This window comes from Aythya ferina (genome assembly GCF_964211825.1).
Source record: "Aythya ferina genome assembly, chromosome: 1".
Lineage (NCBI taxonomy): Eukaryota > Metazoa > Chordata > Aves > Anseriformes > Anatidae > Aythya > Aythya ferina.
Genome location: NC_140296.1, coordinates 45377347 through 45400432, shown reverse-complemented (window position 1 = coordinate 45400432; position 23086 = coordinate 45377347). Strand labels below are relative to the sequence as shown.

The window sequence follows — 23086 nt, the reverse complement described above, 5'->3', positions numbered from 1 at the left end:
GCAGTGGGAAAATGTCTCCTATTTGAATCACAGATAAGAATTTTAAAAGTCTATAAAGGAGGAATGGCTTGTGTTTTGAGGCAGTGTTACAGAAGAGTCATTCCAGTTTTTACTCTGAGTTTTTGATTCAAGACAAACTACATGAAGTAGAATGATGTAAGGAGTGTCATGTAGCATCCCTGATTTTCCCTTGAAAACATTCAGGGTTTGGCATCATTAGCATATTCTCTGATTGTGGATCTGTTATGAATGTGTTAAATATCTCAACAAGCATTGCAGAAAGTTGTCATGTATGTGGTTTGAAGCAGTCAGGGAAATACAACAATATATTCACATGACAATGGCCATCTGAACATTTCTAGCACTTGCTTGGAAATATGTACTAGGACCTGATTCCTTGCACCGTCACTTTATGCCTTTATTATTATTATTTTTTTTTTAGCATTAGTCCATTGTCTTCTTTGTAGTTAATTCTGATTTACATGGAATCGAAAGCTGTAATCAAAATCCAATAAAATATAGAAAGGTTAATATAAATATATACATATGTTTTCTGAGGAATCAGGTCCCTTATCCAAAACACAAAAGATGGGTAATCACCACTGTGGTAATGAATGCTCACAGGATCCTGAGTTGTGTTCAGGATCATTTCACAGCCCCCAGGAACGAGAGCATTTTTGACTGAGTGGTATTGCAAGTAACTAACACAAACGGAGTTTGTTTTCACTGACAGATGAAATTTATAAGGGCTGTTGAACCCTACAAAACCAAATGGGCTTTTGCTCAGAATTTTGAAGGTTGGAGTCAAATACAAAAGGAACTGAAGCTGGTGTGTAAAAGAAGAAATCTGAATAATTTCTGATGTTAGTTTGTTGGGTTCTTTTAACTGGGAAATGTGAATAGGCTTAAGCTGTTAATACCAGTAGATTTTTACTGCAAGAGGTACGATTTCTAAAAATATAAATTATTGAGAGATGCAGATAAAATATTTAAAACTACTTAATGTGTTAGGTGCCCAAGTTCTCTTGATCTCAATGGAAAATGGGCAACTAAGCTGCTTAGCTGTTTAGAAAAATCGTTCTGGTATCCCATCCTCCCATGTAAATACATAAATACACCTGAAATCTGGATAAAAATGCACAATGAGCTGTGGAGAGGCTATGTAACATGGCTGGCATTCTTTTTGTCTAATTTTAGAGAGTAATCAGGAATTTAGGTGAGATTTTTAAACAGAACTCTTTAGTGCCATCAGAGATGCCATTGGATTTGTACAACTCCATAGGATTGCCAATATGATATAAGACCATCTGAAAACTCCGTCCGTCCTGGAAGAGTAGGTTGAAACTAGGAGGGAGAGTTTGGGTTATTTCAAATATGACTAGAAGTGTGTGTTCAGGCAACTGAGTCCCATGTTGGGGTGACTAGTGTAAGTGTTCTTTTTATGGCTTTTCTCATATTTCCAGACCAGAGAATGCTTCTGGTGTCCTGACTATGACAGAGTGACAGTGTGAAGTGGCATCTCCTCATTTTCAAGATATGACTAGGAAACCTGTGACTACGAATTGAACAGAAACTGTGGAGGACTACTACAAGTAAGTCTAAACTCAGCGCAGGGCACCTACCTGTATCTTTTCACTTGCAGGACCTGAGACAGACAGCTGAGACTGGTTAAATATGAGAAAAATGAGAAATAAATATGCCTTGGAAAGGGACAGAGTTTCACCCTTCAGTTGAAAAGTTTGAATTTTGCACTGGTTCTGAAACCTCAGAGTGTAATAGTGACTGATGTTGAACCACAATTTAAACAAAGTTTGAGTTTGTTCTGCTTGTACAGTACATGTTCTGTACTGGTAATGTGTAGTTGCTTGTTTCTTCTTCATCTTGCCTGAGGATGCTCTCCTGTGGCATCCCTGTGACAAACTGTTTTCAAAATGTGTGCTACTGTGTTTAAGATACACACACACAAATAGATCTCTTTTTTTACTTTACCCATCATTTTGACTATTTTTCTATTGTGATTAAACTTTTTGCTCCTGAAATGGAGGCAGAAATATCACATTACAGTGACTTGACCCACTGATAGGGAATTATACAAAATTCCTGTTGATGTCAAATGAGAATTCTGACTGTTGAACCGAGTAAAATATGGTCAATTTTATAGAGTCTATAAAACTGCTGGGAACTGCCTTGCAGAACTTCTTTTGAAAGTATCTTACGTAATTTTACATGACAAAAATCTATTTTTTTTCTCTGAAATTCTGCTGAAGCTTTCATGTTGCTTAGGTAGATCCATATTAGCACGCAAAAGATGGATATAAAGATGAAACTCTAAATATTTTTTCCCATAATTACATCTGCACTATTGTCTACAGCAACACCAGCTCCTAGATTTAGATTACGGGGCTTATATGAAGGCTTTTTGCATCCCAAACTCTGTGTGTGCATATATGTAAAATGTGTCTGTACTCTCTACATCAAAACTTGGAATTGCATATAATACAGTTTGATATTTCTCCTTTGCACAGACTAAGTCTTTTAACAATATATGATTCCTGTTAGACATGTGTTCCTCTGTGAAACAGTAAGGTGAATGAATAAAGTTATAGCATTGTTTACAAAGAATGACATGTGTTGGAAAAATCAATTAAATGTGAAAGAATGTAAAAGAAACAAAACAACAACAACAAAAAAAAACAATAGTGTATCTAAGCATGGCCTTCAGTGAAGGAGCTAAGGGACCAGATACTTGTCTACTTGCAATTTCAGTTTACATTGCTGTCAGAGCACAGATGTGTTGAAGAGGTGCTTTTTGATCTATCAGTGAAGAACATGAAAACAAAGTGAGAACAGGTCAAACCAGAAAGAGAATATGGCAGGAATGATTTTGGTAGTTATATTTCCATGCTGTCAAATAACTCAGTACCATATCAGTTTGCTCCAAACATCTTTTTTAGAATGACCAGTTAGGCCTAGTGAAAAGAAACCCCAAATGTCATTCTGGAGATAGTTCAGCACAGCTGACAGCATAGATATGACTCTACACTGATTTAGTTCCCTCTGTCCTAGACAGTCTTCCAACACTAGTGCAGTTGGCTTTGCATCCTCAGGCATCTCAAAGTATACAACAAATTCTGTTTTCATAGCATATTATGCTATGAAAACACCATCTTTCTGGGCTGAGACACATTATTTTGGACCATCGGAGCTGAAAACAAACAAACAAACAAAAAAACAACTAAGAGTATAATTATCATGTTCCAGGGTCACAAGGCCCCCATTGCCATAGAACATAGATAACTGCAGGACCAAATGCTGTGCATTGTGAAGGTGGCCAGTTGGCCTTAAGGGGGTTATTCCTTAGCAATGTGCAACATATGTCATCTCTATTCTTTCATAGGAGATGAGAAGAACCACTCAAATCTTGATAACATTGTACATCTATCTCATTCATGAACCCCAACAGGTTTCATAGCTATCTGTTTTGCTTATAGTATTTGGCCAATGAATCTTCCCATATGTTTATGGGATTTCAGTCAAACAGATAAAGGACAGGAATCATCATATCTTGTTTCCAAAGTATGCATTACTTTATAAACTACAAAAAGAGTCAATATCTCTCCTTATTCTTCTGCCATCAGAATAAAAATATAACTCTAACTAGAAACCTATACTGAGAGGTGCATTCAGGATTATATATGCCATTTGAATGTGTGTTTCCCTTTCAGTCTGAGTATAGGCACTTAGTAGAGAAGCTAAGAAGTACATCCTTCTCCATGTCATTTCTCACACAATGACTTAGGTAGCCCTTTGCTCAGTATTTTGTTTTTTTTTTTTCTACATGTTTTTAGGTACCTAGTTCTTCCTGTACACTCTATGAGCAGTGACAATGCTGGAAGTTATAACTGTAACATGGATCTCATGCCCCCTTTTCGATTCTAGCTAGTAAATTTGCTAAGAAATTATCTTTAATAATGGAAGACTCAAAAAATCTTGGACTGCAAAAATAGATCAGATGATAGTCTTATTTTGTGTTTGTGTTGTAATTCTAAATTATAGCAAAACGAATATAAACTGCATGGAGAAATATCAGATGATGAATACTATTCACTCTACAGATCTCTGAAAGCTGACAGAGGAAGTGTATGGAAGTGCACCCTTGCTGCTGTTTTTCCTGAGCATTCACTACTGGCAATTGTCAGGGGCAAATCAGAGGAATGTCCAGTCTGAAGTAAAGCAGCCATTTTAAATATTTTTAATAAACTTGTGGAATATTAAGATCACAAAGTTTCTCAGAAAATGGTATAAAAGACCTATAGTTGCTATCTGTGGCGGAGAAGATGTGGAGACTGCTAACATAAGTACAGTTTTCATGTTTTCAGTCAAAATATTCTCCATGTCCCTCTTTAGTACATAAAGTGGGATTAGCCAGCCAGCAAAATAAAGAAATATGACTAATCTTAGATGACGCTTCTGAGGAAAGCTTCTGCTAAATCTTATGTGCCTCCTGAAGAGTGGAAATGCTTGTGGGTGCCTTTTTTTTTTTTTTTTTTTTTTTCTAGCTGTTTTCAAAGTGCTCATAGTATTTGTGCTGTTTGCATCCCATTTCAGCAAAAACTCAGGGATATAAAATAAAAGCTTCAATTCCACATATAGAGATATGCTAAGGATCAATAACAAGAGAAGTCTGAGTTGCATGCCTTTCTGTGTTTTATCAGGTTAAAAGCTCATTCTACTTTTTCAGTCCATTGCCAGTGATTTCTGACAAGATGATACAAAAACACACACTTCAAGGAACAGGAGGAATGGAACGCTTTAAAGAAATTTATTCAAAATGATTTCAGATGATAGTTTGAAATGTTTTGGAAAGATGTTGGATTATTTTTACATAGATATTTTCTTGTTATATGGGAAGTGATATTGATTGGCTCCTTTAGTATGATGCTACAGACAACATCAAGCTACAAAGAAGTAGCAATTGTTGCAATATGAAGTTTAACATGATAAACTGCATTTTGAGTGCCCAAATGTAAGGGCCTTGAAAATAAAAAATCAGAACTTGTATGGTATTTCCATGAAACCTTTGTCACAGTGTAGATTTTCACTAATATACTCATTTGTGCTCTTCAAACTTCCCACTATCCTGCTCCTAGAAATGAGGTTGTCAACTTTTCATAGCTTATCTTTTCACAAGCAGAATATGGTAGAAAGTAGGTGTCAGCAGAATAAGTCACACTGGAGATCTTGTTACCCACAACTTACAACAGGGTCCTGGGGCAAATAGAAAGTATTTATATTAGTTTACCAGGTGATACAGTACTGATTCCTATAGAAAATCTGTGAATGGAAAAATTTAGTTAAACACTATATTCAGAAGATAAAATACTTTGGAAATATTATTATTTATTATTTAGCAGTTTGGGAAAATCCCAATATATGAGGAAATATGTTTGCATGTTTAATTGCTAACAAGATACTATCAAACACAATGATGGGGGGAAAATCTGAATAAACAGAAAAGATACTTTTGTCTTTATCAGGCAGTGAGAACAGTGTTTCAGAATGTTTTGGGGTATGCAGTCCAGAGTCAAGGGAGCTCCCCAGCCTCAGAAGTTACATAGATGTATTGGTGAAATGTCAAAAGCAGATGAGAAAGAAAATTGATCTTGGAAAGAAACCAGAGGATGACATAATCGGTGATTCCAATTTACAGTCTAAGTTGGAAGTGGTAAAAAAAAGAACTGCACTGGAACAAAAATGTAAGTGGCTGTAATAAAAATAAATAAATAAATAGATAAATGGATGAATCTCCTGAATTTGAAATGGTTTAGCTTCATATGCCATTAATTTTGATTACAACTATCTGAAATCAGAGAAAATGAAGGAAGTATTGTGACTGTTCCTTATTCTTCTTCATTCTAGTGTTCTCCTAGCTCTGTATACTGCAGTTCATCATGGTTAGGTCTCATAGTTCCTTTACAAAAAGTTGAGCTAGACAATGTATCTATTAATTAAAAAAAATATATATTTTTAAAATAACACTGTGCTTGTGTGGCTTTTCATGACATATATAAAAGCTGCATATAAAAGTTTATATCATGAACTAACTACTCTCTGTCCTGTGATTAAAGGGCATATGATGACCTCGTGAACCACCCTTCAGACTTTCAGTGCTTCTGGCTTTAATATTCTGTGCTAGATTCACAGAGCTCTTCTACAGATGCTAAGCGTTCAATCCTGAAGGCTCCACTTCATCATCAGGTAATTAGTATTTTCATTAACTTGCTTATTGTCAAGGAAAATGAGCCTTGATCATCTAATTTTTCCTCAATGAGTTGAATATTGTAATATATCTATAATTAATGTGTTTTATGCCACAAACGTGTAATGGAGTGGAAATCTGAGCCTGCTCCCAGCAGTCACTGTCAGTAAATGTTTGATGAATAAACAGAGACTTTCTAATGGGAAATGGTGGCGACTTTTATAAGCAGACACAATAAAGACTTTATTAACATACTTAAGAAGCATTCTGGGAAATAGAATTGAATGCATTATTACTGTAGGCTCCTTTTGTGAAAAGTAAATTTTACTGTCCCCATAACAAATGTTTGCTTGTTTGATGTAACTTGTAGTGTCATTCTTTTATGGAATATCTTTCAGTGTAAATCTGTGAAGCATTTTAAATTAGCTACATATTCCCTATAGGTCTATGATCTGAAAAAGAATCCCTCTGAAATTTTGTATAAACCAATCACTTATACACCTGCTTGTAATGGAAAAAAAAAACAAAACCAAAACAAACAAACACCTCTTCCCCCATTACCTCCCTCCCCCTCCAAACTAACAGATATTTGAAAAAAAAATCCAATGGAAGAGAAAATCTTGTTAAAATGAAAAGGTAATGTTCAAAGAGTGAAGAGAACCTAGGGTGGAATGGCAGAGCATTAACAGTGCCACATCTGCTATAACTAAGACTAAATATGTCTTTAAAATGTATTAATTAACAGCTCCAGATGTAATATTACCATGATATAGTAAAGAGCCAGAAGTGTCTCTGAGCTAGTCAGGAACTTATTTAGCTTCTTGGCTGGGTCCAGAATGGAAAGAACTATAATGTCTCAGTTTTCAGTGTTGTAAAGTGTACAGCCTGTGCTGAAGTCAGTGGTGGTTGCAGATGCTGTAATAAGACAGATTTCAGAAAAAAAAAATAAATAAATAAAAAGGAAAAAAAAAAAAAAAGAAAAAAGGGAAACAAACAAGCAACAAAAAAGAAAAAGTCCTTTCCCTTTCAAGTTTTTTTGTTTTGTTTTGTTTTGTTTTAATCTGGTGTGCTGTTCACCTTCCTAGAAAAAACTGTGTCCGTGGAAGATCAATTGACCTAAGAAAGACACTTGAATCACATCTACTGCTTTAACTTACCTAAGTGCAAATTCTGTGCTCTGATTTGCATACAGTCAAGAAGCTTTTTGTGTCATTGATATAATATGACAGAGACAGCAGGAATAAGAAGAGAAGAGAAAGGGTAGAGAGTGGGATGCAGAGACAAATTTCCCCTAAAAATATTGCAAAGACAACGGTGAGCGTAAGCAGTCTGGCCTTTGTATACCACTGTCTGAATCCCTGCTCTGAGAACATCAGATAGTCTTTTCTCTGATCCACCATCATCTCCCCAATAATTTCAATGACCAGTGTTGGTAGCCAAAGTCTCTGTGTCATATGCATGATTGTTGATTGTTCCCACTGCAATAAAATTCTGCAGTGAATTGTCTGACTCACAAGGCACAGACACAGGCTGGAAAAGGCTCCCATGTTGCCTGTGCTGCTAGGAGTGGACCAGACACAGCTGGCAAAGGTGAACTCCAGATTATGGTCTGGGATGGGAGCTATAGATGGAGACCTGGCACCATGTCATGCATCTGAATGGCAACTTGCCAGCTATACCTTGTGGAGAGGACTGCGCAAATCTAGGATGTGATGCATCTGTGCTACTTCAGATGTCTACCTTAAGATTTCTGAATCATACTGTAATGAATTATTTCAACCTTTTTGTTTTATTTTAAGGTCAAAAGTTTAAATTTTACATTAAGATGTGTTTAATTTTTTTTTTTTTTACACTGTTTAGACAAAAAATATGATCACAAAATCATAGAATATCTTGAGTTGGAAGGGACCCACAAAGATCATCAAATCCAACTCCTGGCTCCACACAGGACTGCTTAAAAAACAGACCATATGTCTGAGGGCATTGTCCAAATGCTTCTTGAACTCTAGCAGTCTCAGTGCCATGACCTCTTCCCTGGGGAGCCTGTTTCAGTGCCACATAGCATGGGTCACATAACATTATTAAAAAATATTAATTCAATAGGGGAAGTCATTACTTTGTCTTTTCATCCTAATTTGGTGGAAAAAAAGAGTCAAACTTCTGTTCAGACTAGTTTTCTTGTAGGTATAAAAACAGAAACAGAAGTTTTGATACAAGTAAATCCTGAGACAGTGTTACTTTGTGTGGTAGATATAAATGAGATTTACAGGAAATTTCCAGAATTAAGGAAAGAATACATTGTCTACTCTGGTGTATTTCAACTGACCAACTGTAGGTGTTTGTTACAACTACCTTTAAACTCCCAGATCAATGAAGAGACACTGTTGTCTGTAGGCTATCTATCTCATCCTCTTGTAGATCTCTATAATAAGCCAGATCTAAAAGTATGAATTTCTCTTGACCTCTTCACTAATTTAAGGAGAACCAGAAGTCACTCACTCAGATATTGACATATCCTTAGTAGACCTTTACACTTAATCTAAATCATAGAATTATTTAAGGTTAGAAAAGACCTCTGAGATCATCTGGTCCAAAATTTAACCTAGTACTGACAAGTCCACCACGAAACCATGCTACTAGGTGTTGCATCTACATGTTTCTTCAAGACCTCCAGTAATGGTGACTCAGCCACTTCCCTGGGTAGCCTATTTCAATGCTACACAACTCGTTGAAAACAAACTGGTCAAAACATTACGAATTTGATTGCAGAAGACGTTTTAAAATGTCAGAGGATGAAGTTGTGAGACTGATTTTTTTTTTTTTTTAAATGTTGATCAGACATGATCCTGCCCTACAGCAGCACAAGAAATTTCAGTTAAGGTATGCAGCAGGGGTGAGATGTAGAAGAGTTTATACAGGGAATTTTAACTGTGGCCTACAAGGTTTTTCCAGCAAGCAGGTTCTTCATCTGTCCTAAAAGGGATTTAATCAAATTAACTCCTGGAAGATAATATTAAGAATATAAGTGAACATGGCTTAAAGGTGTGTTCATTTCACCTACATTTAGGCACCCAGATGGGAATCCAAAATGAGGTGTATAGTCACTGAAACTTCATCTGGAGAAAGCTTAAGACCTTCATATCCAGTCTTCATATGTAGCCTATTTACCTGAGATCTTAACACCTAAAACTGGAAATGAAAACCTGAGCTCTGAGGTTTGATAACCATGACCTCTGACAAATATAGTTTAGCTAAAAAGGCCAAAATATATTTTTTACATTGGCTGAAATATCCATATTAAATTTTACAGAAATGTGTTTGTTTTTATGTTTGTTTGTTTATTCACTGTCCATTGCAATAATCCAGATGGATGAGGTGTTTTAAAACAGATGGAAAAAAAAAAAAGGAATATGAAAATCCGAAAATCAAAACTCAGTAAATCATTTTTAAAGTATACTTTACTGCTGCCTAGTATCATAAACAAAACCACCTAATTTAAACAGCAGTCCAATTTTCAGAATGTTGGAGGCAGGAAAGTTATGTACTCTTCTGAAGCAAGAAAACCAATTATGTAAGATTTTCTGACATATCTATCTTCAAGCTAGTGTCTAGGGTGGAATCTGGGTTATTTTGAAAGCAGAGGGAATTTTGGAAGGGTTTTTGTTAAAACATTTTCACAGCAGCTGGGATTACATTTATATTCTTCAGTTATGACATGTGGTAGCATACTGAATTGTATAGGAAATATCTGAGAATTTGCCCCATGCTTCTCTACCAGCTTAACTGCAACCTTGTTATCCCGTACCTGAAATGAAAACAAACAAACAAATAAATAAATAAGTGAAGAAAATATTTTGCAGGTCAGAATTGGTTATTATCACAACAGATAAAATCCACATATGTACTTTTTTTCCCCACTAAAATTACTAGAAGACAACAGACCATTGAACATCAACAGCATAAACTGGAAGCATATTGCTGTTCTCCATTGTGATGCTTCTGATCTCAATATTGACACCTTTTATTTTCTCATTTACACTACCATTACTAAATGTAATACTTGATCCTGTCTTCCAATAAAAAATACACATTTTTCTATTGCCTTCATTAATCTTTGGTATTTTTCTGGACAAGCCTGAGATTTAGTAAAATATTTATCTTTAGAAAATATATTAGAGTTTTTATAAAAATTCTTTTTATATGTAGTGTTCATAACTATTTCTAGACATTTAATAGCTTAAATGACTTATATATTTAAGATTTTATTGAAAGTGCAAGTTAATGACTTTTATGAAAAATCTTCATTAAGATGTAGGCCAAACAAATATGTCAGTGGAAAACCAAAGTAATATGGTGTTTTCTATTTCACTGTAAAAAAGATAGAAAAGAAAATGAGGTTGGCAAAATAAAGCATATAAAGGCTAGATATCTGTGTCCTGAGGCCATCAGACACTTCCCTAATGGACTACAGAATGTGTAAAATAATTAATCATGTGGAGAAGGTATTGCCAGGGTTAGAGATGGGGTCTTCAGCTTTTAATGGAAATGCTTTGTGATTGAGCTGGAAAAAAAACTTCTATAGTTAGAAAAAGAGGGCATCTGTCATATTTATAACAGTTTAGGAGTACGATAAAATACCAGAACTGGGTTAGCACTTTTATTTTGTGGAGTATTAAAAGTATACAGGAAAAGTACAAATATGCACTGAACCACTCTCCAGGGTAGCATTTCTAAATTTCAACAAGAGGAATACCTAAAAGGTTAAACTCTGACTATGTGGGGTCAGATTTCTTTCCTCACCATTACCATTACCAAAGTAATACATTGACCTGACTAATCCTTCTGTATATACTTTTTTTTTTTTTTTTTTTTAATGTAGTGCATATTCTATCTGCATGTTTGATAGGTAACTGAGAGAGTGAAAAAAGGATCATTTAATATATTTGTTTGCTAGAGGACTGAACACAATGCTAATTTAAAATTATAATAATATTTTTTCTTTAAAAAAAATCGCTTCTGTATTTACATACAAATTTTACAGCCCAAGGACAATATTAAGATTAAGGCTGAAGAGCTTAGAAGAGAAACACAGTTAGGGTTGCTTATGAATGTGAAATCTACATCTGTCCATCTGGTGGAGACACATTATGGTACAGTCTTTAGTAAAATGATCTGTAACCTATCCTTTTTCACAGGATACCTGCCTCATTTACTGTATGGGATGAACAATGTTCATTATGTGAGCAATTCCTTTAAGTTCTGTTGCATCCCTATAGGTCAATGAATTCATCTAATTTGTATTCTTCTGAGGTATTTAAATCACTCATTCAACAGTCTGGATGTCCAAACTGAGGTGGCTGACATCTGGGTTTTATTCAGAGCTTGGACATTTGGCAGTGCTGTGTATGCACAAAATAGAAATCCCAAACAGTTCAGTTGAAGAGATTCTCTTCAGAACTAGCACAGATGGAACTGGGAAGCATCAGACTGGATGCTCAAAAAAATGAGAGTACAATCCACAGAAAATCATCAGTTTGAGTATATTAGTCAACAAAAGAATGACTATTAGCAAAGAGGCTTGAAAATGCAAGAGGTACCTATCCGTGCAGAAGATTTATTAGAAGCATCAAGGGAAATATTTAAATGTTTCCATCTGAATTTTTGGGTACAGGTTGAATCATACACAGTAAGGAAGAAAGAATTCAAACTGAAATAGTGAGACAGAGAAAATGAGTTATGTATTTATCAATTGTCTTTGCACATTCTGGGACTGTTTAGAAATAGAAATAAAAAGGTTGAAATGCTCCCCCAAAATGAGTTTTTTAGCCCACCTACAGTCAAATAAATATTTTGGTAAAATCTATACTTGTGAGATTTCAACTCTGACTTAATCCAATGTAGATCTGTACTTAATATGAATTATGACCATTTTTGCAATTGGAGGGGAGGGGGGGATTTTATTGATGCGTTAGTGGTTTTATCCTACTCAGGAATCAATAAGTTAAATTAGACAGTTAAGGTTGAAGAAGAAATAACTAGCAAAATATAAATATGTTAACATAGCTCACTAGCCATATGTGTATGAAGCAGAGAAAAAACATTCATATGTAGTCAAACTTAGAATCATATTGCATGTCAGCTCACACTGACTAGACCAAAAGGCAGTATGAGGGGAGTTGACAATGAGACACAAAAGTATTGTTGATATTGCTTTCCAATCAGTTCATCCCATTTGGGACCACCATCAGGGACAGGAGTTCTAATCCTATACAGTAACTCCCCTCACTCTACCTGTAAGGTCAATTCCAGGAACTGGAGTGTCAGGCCACTGTGCATTAACAAGCTCTGGAACACGGCAGAGAAGAGTTAAAAAGGCTGCCCACAGAAGCAGAGCTAAGTCTGTGCCTAAAGGCACTGTGGTTCAGCACGTGTGTACACATTCATACTAGCTTTAATCGAGATGAATGGGAACCACGTAGGTTATCAAAGGCTGGCACAGCATCTCCTTCAGCACAGGCTGCACACCTGCACAGCACTCAGGTGCTTTCTCATGTAGCTGCTGTTCCCTGAATCACTTGTTGCTGCACCTATATTCAGACTTAGCTGTATCTCCTCTAAGCATCATTCCCCAAAACAGAGCAGGCAGGATGTAAGCATGCAGTTGCAGGCTCTGGGCTTTAGATGAGAGGCGATTCAACATCTCTAACACAGCTGTGAAGAAGGTATCTGATGTGCTTGAAGTCTGGGTGATGACGGTCAGTATCCAATATACTGGTGATGCAACTAAAGTATGTCATAACAAAACATGTATGTGTGGGCACATGTATAATTGTGTTTGCTTGAATTCTTAACAAAAACAGATAAAGGAGAGGGTCAAGGTCCACCAGCACTGATGGACCTTAAAATGCAGTGGTGTGAAGGCAAAGGAAGTCTGATGTCTGAATGTCACAGCTGTGGTCCAGTGACAGACAGGCTGGGGCAGCAGAGGCTAGAAGAATGGTCATATGATGGTAGGTGATGTGTCAAGGGGGTACAATTTATTGAAAAGCAGATCACAAAGGAGAAAATCCTTCCTGCATATTATTAATGCTATTGATTGATTTATATAGTGCATTTCTTAAGCAAAGCTCTTTATAGAATTACAAACTATTAAAGCTGAGTGAATAACTCACAATGAATAATTTATCCCATGAATTTAACCTTTCTTTCAGCTCATGAAATAGCCACAAAGAGATCACTATTTCCTTAATTATTCAATGATTTTTTTTTTTTTTTTTAATGAACTTTTAAAACACTGTGAATTGATCACCAAGAATGTTCTGATAACACAAGGTAGCCAATGTGTCCTCGGGTCCTGATTGTTAAGAGACAGCCATACATGTGGCTAACAAAAGCCCGTGCACTATCCTATGCAAATCTGGTGGCTTGAGGTATGCATTGTCTGCACAGCTCAGCGTTTTGCAGAGATATCTGAGCTATCTCTGAATAGGCACAGTTTTAGACAGAAAGAATGACAGCTGTGGCAATGCAATGTTGTAACCTGCTATCCATTCCTCTACATACCACAAGACTCATAGCTGCTACTCTGGGATGCTGACAAACATGGGTACATGGAGCAGTAGGGTCTTGTGGAGACGGATGAGACCTTGTGAAGCCTCTCAACAGTGTTGTGCAGCTCATGACTACCTATAAATACTTCCCATACACATCAAGCCAGCTGGCTATGTACCTGAGCAATCTTTTTTTATTTTTTTATTTTTATTCTTAATCAAAACTAGAACTGTTATTCTAGTATAAGGCACATATTATTTTTTTCAACCCTCACCTCCTTCCAACAGTATGAGTGTGTAAAGCCCTGAATTTCAAAGCTGTGTTACAGTAAAATTCCTCATCTATTAATATTCAGGCAATGAATGTGCAAATTGATTCTTTAAAATATTTTTTGCTAAGATAGCTTAATTCCATAAATGTTAGCAGAAAATTAACACAAAAAAACAGGGTACTGCAAAATGTGACAAGGTAGCTAGAGAAGTTTTGCACTGTGTGCTTGACCCACAAACCAGTTATCCCTTGGAGTCATTCTACTTCTTTTATATTAATATCAGTCCTCCATGAGGAAAAAAATGAACTAAAAAATAACAGGAATAGCAGAAGCACTATCCAGTAGTTTGTGGAGAAGACAATGTCTTCTGAAAAGGCATGGGAACTGAGATTTCATTAGAAAATATGATGAAGTCTAGGTAGAAGCCTATATTGGCTAACATAGGTAATGCATCTGTAATGCATCTGTAATGCAAATGTCATTTTGGGAAGATAGGGGTAGGTTCTGAAGTTATCTGTAAATCATGGAATCATAGAATCATTAAGGTTGGAAAAGACCTTCAAGATCATCTGGTCCAACCATCCGCCTACTACAAATGTCACCCATTAAACCATGTCCCTAAGCACCAGGTCCAAACTTTTCTTGAACATCCCTTGGGACAGTGACTCTATCACTTCCCTGGGCAACCTGTTCCAACGCTTGACTACTCTTTCTGAAAAGAAATGTCTCCTAATTTCCAACCTAAACCTCCCCCTGTCAGGTTGTGCCACAGGAATTTAAAAAACTGTTTCACAATTAAAGTTTTATGCTGCACAGTTGGAGAAAAATGAACTTCTAGCATAGCTCTGTGCTCTGGTAATGGACAGTTCCTTTTTAAATACAGGACAAATTTTAAGATATTCCACAGCTACTGTATCCTAATACAATGGCAAACAGGACTGAAGACTAATGCATTTTGGAGCTGCAACTGTGTGTGTGTTAGGGCTTCCTGGTGTTAATACCCTGAGCATGGCAGCAGATTAATAATTCACCTATAACAGCACAGTGCAGATTTTAAATGGAGTAATTCAAAACAAGTTACTGACAATGTCTGTACATTTTTATTTTTTTTAAAAAAAGATAATTTAATTTGGTAGAAAGAAATATGAAATTCTACTCTCAGATCTTTACTGAGCTTCTAGATGGAGAGCAGACTGTCAGTCTTATTTGTCACATAGAATGAGGAGCATAATTTTACTGAAAGATAGCATTAATTGCTCTGTCAGCCCTTTTGTTAAGCACAAGGGAGATCTTTTGGAGTGACCTCCTTGTGGCTAGGTCGATATCTTAAAGCAGTCATGGGCTGACACAACAGATTTCTTTGGGATGGAAGGAAACCTGGATTTCCACATTTGAGGACCAAACTGGACTAGGTCCAGTGCAGCCCTCTTCCTTCCTCCCTATCCCCTAAGTGAGTACAAAATGGTTTTCAGGTTCTCAGTAACAACTTTTGTGATCTATAAATCTATTCTTGTTTGTCCACGCTAATGGATAAAATAGACGTAGACTCATTTAAGGAAAATACCATTAATCTTAATTTCAGTTTGAGGCAGTCTGGATGTCCAAATCAAAAATATAACATGAATAGAGATAAAATATTTTTCTGATGAAATTTAAACCTCTTCTATCAGATCATTATCACCTTTTAAGAAAGTAGCTATGATATGCAATTTTCCTAAAACACATGCTAATTATGATAATATGTCATTCTCATTTTAGCAAGCTAAACAATCCCTCTACTTTCATAATATTTAAATAGTCAAATAGATAATTCTGGATACCTGATCACTGTGCACTTCAGATGTTTAACAAATGTTATGAGCGTAAGTGTGCATCTCAAATGTATATTCATATTGTTGTGCATAGAGTAATGTGTCTTCTGGGTCCTATTGTAAACAAGCTGTCAAGCTTAACTGGGTTAGCCTGTAAAAATATCTTTCCATAAATAAATTGGAAAAAAAATAATAACAAAAAAAGCACACCACTCTAGCAGCCTCTTCTAATGGACTTGATCAGAAAATGCAGGGGGGAAATATAATAACATGATAATGTAGTCTTGTGTACATTGTCTCTCAAAATGTCAGTACTTGTAACTTTGGGATATAGTCAGCTTTGGGCTACTTTTCTTTGTTCTGTGCTTGATGATGTGGAAAATTCCAGATTCAATTATGTCCAGTCACACCCAGTTTGTTATTCATCTATTCTAGCTCATTCATGTCCTGCCAACTTAGATATAACTAAAATTATCCACAGAGAGATCAAGAGTGCATTTGCCTGCAACATGTTCAACACTGCAGTAGCAGAGCAGAAGCATGACAGCATCACAAAGAAAAAGTGACTTTTTCAGACAGCTCAGTACCTGAGGAGGATTAGAAGTAATGCACAGAATCTAGAGATTATTCCTGATGAAATTATAAAAGTGTTAACAGAGATCAAATATAATTTATTTTGGCTCCTTTTCTAAGTATGAAATCTCTGTTGCTGTGGCTGTTTGTTTCTTCTCTGTCACCCTCTTTGATCTACTCTGCTTTCTCATACAAATACTGTATGTAATTATGACACTTATGCCAACCTTTAAAATAAAATCACTTTTGTTTTGAGGAGGGTTACATAGTAGTACTAGACTTCTCATAAACCCAGAGTAAAATGCTCTGACGTTCTAACAGATGACAAAATAATTGTTTATATAAAATTTATTTTAGAACTTGCTAATTAAGAATATGAACTGCTTCCATTAAAAACTCCAGTTTAATTGCTCATTCTTTTGAAATTGTTTTTGTTGGTGGTAGTGTCTCTGTTTTTTGTTTGTTTGTTTGTTTTGTTTTAATAATTAGCTTGATTTTTTTTTTTTTTAATTTATAAAATATTTTGTTTTCTAAAGTTCCTTGTGAGGAAGGTAGAGTAAGAAAGACAATTTTCTCTCTTTTCAAAAGAAGTTTAAAAACAAGTAAACTATGGTAATAAAAATTAAAAAAAGCTCTCCAGTAGGGACAGCCTTCAATGAGGACTAGATGGTGGGCATTTGAAAACAGATTCTGACACATTTGGAAGATATTTCAGACTGCTTTTTTTTTCTTAGTATACATTAGATCTAGCATCTGAATGACATTAGATTTAACAACTGAAAAATTTCTGTTCCCATATCTATATCATGAACTCATGCTGACAATGAGTTTTGCACCTTCCATTGCAATCACTGCTGGTTTGCCTTCATCTTGGATAGCCACTGATGTTAACACAAAGATAAATAGCAAGCCACCTTTCTGACTAAATAGACCCTTCTGAAGCAAATATGCATAAATTTGCATGAATATTGAAAAGTGCAGAACTACAGGGATTCAGCTGTTTTGTTAACAGTGGACCATAACAGAAAACATAATGTAACAGGATGGGAGTGAAGATTTCACATCCATTGATATACTCTAAAAATAAGAATAAAGTTGCTTAACAAAGTATTATTATTCCTCTTAAGAGTTCATAAGATTGTGACTTAAAAGGTCTGTACAGAGCAGGAAGCTCCAAGATAAACATTCTCTAGTTGGGATTCAATATCAAATTTCACAATTGATACTGAACAAAGCTAAAATTGGGTCTGATGTTATTTCTATCTTTTAAAAGATTCCTGGAGGCTTCATCACCATATTTTTTTTTCTTTTTGCCAACATTGTGCTGCTGTTTTTATTTTTTTATTAATTATTATTATTATTTCTTTCTGTATAGTACTGCACTGTATAATTAATTTTAAATACTTTCATGCTGTTTTTGTTGTCCAACCTAGGAGCCTTACTGTTGCTCCTCCCCCTACCAGACACACACACACACACAAAAACCAAACAAACACCACCAAACACTTATCACCAAATAAAAAGCTCTTCCTCGTTTCTCTACCATCTGAATGAAGAAATGTTTGGAAACAAAATATGAATAACACAGCTATGCTAAATGCATGGACCTTCGCTTCCCTTGGCTTGATGAATGCAATTTTGTCTGCCCGTGCCACATACCAGTTATGCCCTGAGGTACTAATGTTATGTCACATTATGCAATATTCCTGAAGTAAAATGTAGAATATCCTGAGTTGGAAGAACCCACGAGGATTTTTGAGTCCAATTCTTGGCTCCACACAGTACTACCTAAATGTCTGACCAAAACCATATGTCTGAGAGCATCATCCAAACACTTGAACTCCAGCAGCTTGGTGCCATGACCAGTTCCCTAGGGAGACTGTCCCAGTGTCCAACCACTCTCTGGGTGAAGAACCTTTTCCTAACACCCAGCTGGACCTTCCCCTGTCTCAGCATTCTTTTCATGGAATCCCAGAACGGTTTATGTTGGAAGGGACCTCTGGAGGCCATATGGCCCAACGCTCTGCTCAAGCAGGGAAACACCTAGAACAGATTGTCCAGGACCATGTCCAGGTGGGTTTTGAAGACCTCCAAGGAGGGAAAATTCACAGCCTCTCTGGGCAACCTATTTTAGTGCTCCATCATCTACACAATAAAGTACTTCCTGATGTTCAGAGGGAACCTCTTGTTTTCTGCTTTGTGCCCACTGCCTCCTGTCCTGGCACAGGGCACTATTGCAAAGAGCCTGGCACTTACGTGTATACATCTACATCTACATCCTGCACCCTCCCTTCAGATATTCATGCACATTGGTAAGATCACCCAAGCCACCTCTTCTCCAAGCTTAAAAGCCCCATCTCTCTCAGCCTCTCCTCATAGGCAGGATGCTCCAGTTCCTTGATCACCTCATACTTTTCATCCATCAACACCCTGACTCTTTTGCATCAGGGCTGCTCTCAATCCATTCTCCACCCAGTCTGTATTCATGCTTGTGATTACCCCAACACAGATGCAGGATCCTGCACTTTGTCTTGTTGAACTTCAAGAGGTTTTCACAGGCTCACTCCTCAAGTTTGTCAAAGTCCATCTAGATGGCATCCCTTCCTTCTAGTGTGTTGACCACACCACTCAGCTTGGTGTTGTTCACAAAATTCTTGAAGATGCATTCAATCCCAGTGTCCATGAATCCGACAATGATGTTAAATAATAGTGGTCCCAATACAGACCCCTGAGGAACACCACTCATCACTGGTCTCTGCCTGTGCACTGAGCACTGACCACAACTCTTTGAGTGTAACCATCCAGCCAATTTCTTATCTAACTCCATGGTCCATCCAGTGAATCCATGTCTCTCCAATTTAGAGACAAGGAGATTTAGAGGATCTTGTGTGGGACAGTGTCAAATTATTTATCTTGTGAAAGGTTCAAGAAATGTCTCCTTTCCTTTGTACTATTTCCGGTGTGGTCAGTTGCTGGTCCCTAATGCTTCCACAATGCAAAGGGTAAATACTGAATTTCTGTAGACCATTCATGTTGCCATTCATTCTATGTTGCCAGCTTGCATTGCTCTTTCCAGTCCGAACAAGCACTACTTTCCCTGTCTCTGGTTAGTAGAGAGTCTTTCACTCCAACCATCCTATCTCAATTCTCACTTAATCCTGCTCTAACTCTGCTTCCATTTCAAGCTCCCCCCTCTTTTTTTTTTTTTTTTTTTTTTTTTTAAGTATCAGTTGATGACTTTGCCCGTGTTTGCAGCCAGCTTTAGAGTGAATGTTTCAGTATTAAGAGGACATAATACAGGCAGGCTGTGAAGCTCTGTTGTCTTTCCTCTTTCTTCCTAGGTGCATATTTTGATGGGAACAACTGCAAATATGTTGTTTGTTTCTGTCATGTCCCACCATCTCTTTTGACCCAAGTACCCATGCCTCCCTGCCAACAATGCAGGATTGTCGGTGCATTTGTGTGCAAGAAGGGATTATGAAAATTACTACAATAATATCCTTTTTAACTGTCTTTATCTTGAAATCTGCAGCCCCTGCTATTCCCATAATGTATTTTAACGGCTTTGATAACAAATATTTCATTTTGTTGTCTCTATGTGTTTTTTTCTTTCCTTGTCCTGTCTTTATATCCTATAAAATGTATGATGCCCCAAATGGAATCCGCTGCCTTTGTTCCAGAACATTAGAGATGTGACCTTAAAATTAAGCATAGAAATAGTGAAACAAGGTAAAACTAAAGTTAGAGAAGAAGTGTTCCAGACTATTACAGAACAATTCATATTCAATAGCACTGGACCCATGCTGACATATTAACAATAAAAAGGAATCATCTGTGGAAGCAAAGATGGTAAGTCACAGAGGGCATATATAAGTGCAGCCTCAGAGCTATAAAAGCCAGACTGACATTTATCACTCTGTGCATATTGGAGCTGTCATGTTGGTCCTCAGATGATCGTGTTACTACCTTCAAGACATTTTTTTAGATATGAAGCAAAGATTAGAGAGGGAATGAAAGAGAGAGAGAGGCTTGCTAATAAGCATGGGCTGAAAGCTGCATAAAGGAATTAGCATTTATATTATTTATTGTCCCTTTTTCATCAGCTGTACTCTCTTTCTATCTATTTCTTTTCCTTTCTCTTGGCTTTTTCTAACCTTGCACTGAGAAGATGTTTGTACATTAAACCTAGTTCTGCTTCAGAATGGATTAAAATCAGTTTGACTAAATACTATGTTCAGTGAACAGAAAAGTGTACAGCTTCACACATTATTATTTGTGCTAAAAGCTATTATGTAAATATATTGGCTTATATAAGCTTAAACAGGATGACACAGGAATGCAAAGATAGGGCATACACACAGATCTACTGAAATGATACTCTGTGAGCACATCTTCTAATAGAAAATTGCATATTCTCACTGAGAGGGCAGAAAAGAACCATATGTCTATTTTAGTGGTTATGTCCTGAAATGATGCACTTATTCCTTTTATAATATTTTGAAATAAATACATATGGGACCGGTCAGATGTCAACAGTGGCACTGAAAAGAGTATGAATTAGTCACACTGGCACACAGGGCCCTGGAACAATGAACACTGCTCTGGAAGACCCTTGAATGCAAGCCTATTTGCCTCTTAATCCAAATGAATAATTAATGATAATTATCATGCTGCAGTTATTATCTGTGATAATAATATATCCGTAAGGTGAATAAATTCAATCTGCTACTATGCAGAAATGACAACTCATAATATTCTTAAGAAATACAGATATAATTATCAGTATTAACGGTCAAGAAAAAATAAAAAAGAATTTTTTATATAAAGAATTACAACAGAAGGTCTAAAGTTTAGTGAGAATGAATTTGATTGCATTATGTTTATTCTTTAGCTTTTATTTCTATGGTACCCGTTTGCAATCTTTTGACATCTGATTTTCACAAGACCCATTTAGCAAAAGCTGAAATATGCATTTTTTCTTTACAATCTATCCATAACTTTTCCATCAGCCTACTGCTCAAGAAGATCAGGCTCAGGATCTTACAAGCATCCATATGTAAACTGGTCTATTTGTGTAGTTCACTATGCTGACAATTTTTTCAGCTACAAAACTTTAAAGTATTAAAGCAAAAATCAATAAAACCAAATAAAATATTAAAAGGCCAAATACATGTTTGAAGCTTATACAAAAACAGCCATAACATTTATTTTTGAGAGCACTGTAGGTGAGCTGTCAGCTAGACAGAATAGTAGGCAATCATATTTAATCTTATCACCCTTATTGGGCTTGTTGTGACAAAAGAGAATAGTAGGGGGATGGGTGAATGGGAACAAGAAGGAACTACCTTTCAGTTCTTTTTGAAATTGTTTTAATATCTATTTATTTTGACTATTGAGTATCTTGGTTGTATAAATTAAAGACTTCAGAGTGTACTTAAGTTGAATTAAATTAATGATTGAAACAAAGCTTTGAAATTCAAAGTTCATGGAGACCTTTAACTCACACCAGGAAGGCATGGTTTTTCCCTCCTTCTTTTCATCCCATGATTTGAGAACTGTTTTACTCCAGGGAATAGTAATGAGATGTAGAGTTTCTCACCTCTAGGTCATTGCTTCAAATCTGGTCCAGGTTGGTAGGAACCAAAATTCATTATCATCTACTTACGGTTCACTGGCCTATGTGAAATGGGTTGATGGTCTTGCAGTCTAGTTTTCAGTGGACAAATGTCCATACAATAAAAAACACTAATTAGCACTGGAATAGGGCTGAAAGTTGTATTACAAATACAATGTCCAGGGATTGTTGTGACAACCCCTCAAAACTCTGGCACCTTCTGGGACTATCTTCCAGAAGGAAGGTTTAATTCTTTCATGATTGCCACTATTATTCATCTATTTTTAATTATTATTATTATCTTTTTTTTTTTTTTTTCTGAAAATGTGGGCAAAAGAAATTGCCTCTTTTTCACTCTCTTTTTCATGAGAAAACAACAGATTTCCTTCAAAGTGGATCCTGACAGGTGACAGGAATAATAACATGTAAGAGTCAGTAAAAGGATGCATTATTAATCACCCTGGGTTTCATTTAGGCCGTCAGCTCAGTGGGTGAGCTCTGTAGAAGGAAGAGTGGAGATATTATCATTATTATTTACTTGTCCACCTAGGAGTCACGAACCAGGACATCATTGTATTAAGCAATGTGCAAACACAGAAGAGACAGGTAGACCATGCCCTAAAGAGCATACAATTTAACCATAAAACAAGAAACCATGTATACTTACAAGTAGATGGGCATAGATGGAGGAATACTGATAGGAAATATGTAAGCAATGAGATAGGAGGTAATCTTTGCAATAGCAATTCAAGTATAACACAAACAGTATTTATTAATGGTGGAGAAAACAGAGTTGCAATAACCTAGATAGAATGTGATGTAGGACTTGCTCTGTGCATGTACGTGTGAGTAAGAGGACACAGAAACAGTTATCTTGAAATCATCTTTGCCAAAAGTCTTAGAAATCTTATACAGTCTAGTACAGTCTGGATGGGATGGGTGTACAATATATATCTTTTTTTTTTTTTTTTTTAAATGGTCTTATATTTTATAATATGCCTGAGATA

At 36.2% G+C, this 23086-nt stretch overlaps 1 long non-coding RNA gene across 1 annotated transcript in view; it reads left to right on the top strand.

Moving 5' to 3' along the window:
• Positions 1-1463: 1463 nt before the first annotated feature.
• The window catches only part of LOC311430084, a 46715-nt gene continuing 25092 nt past the window's right edge, over positions 1464-23086 (top strand). The window contains exons 1-2 of the long non-coding RNA XR_014688543.1: positions 1464-1592; positions 6129-6258. This is a non-coding gene — a long non-coding RNA (uncharacterized lncRNA). The remainder of the gene's footprint in view (positions 1593-6128; positions 6259-23086) is intronic.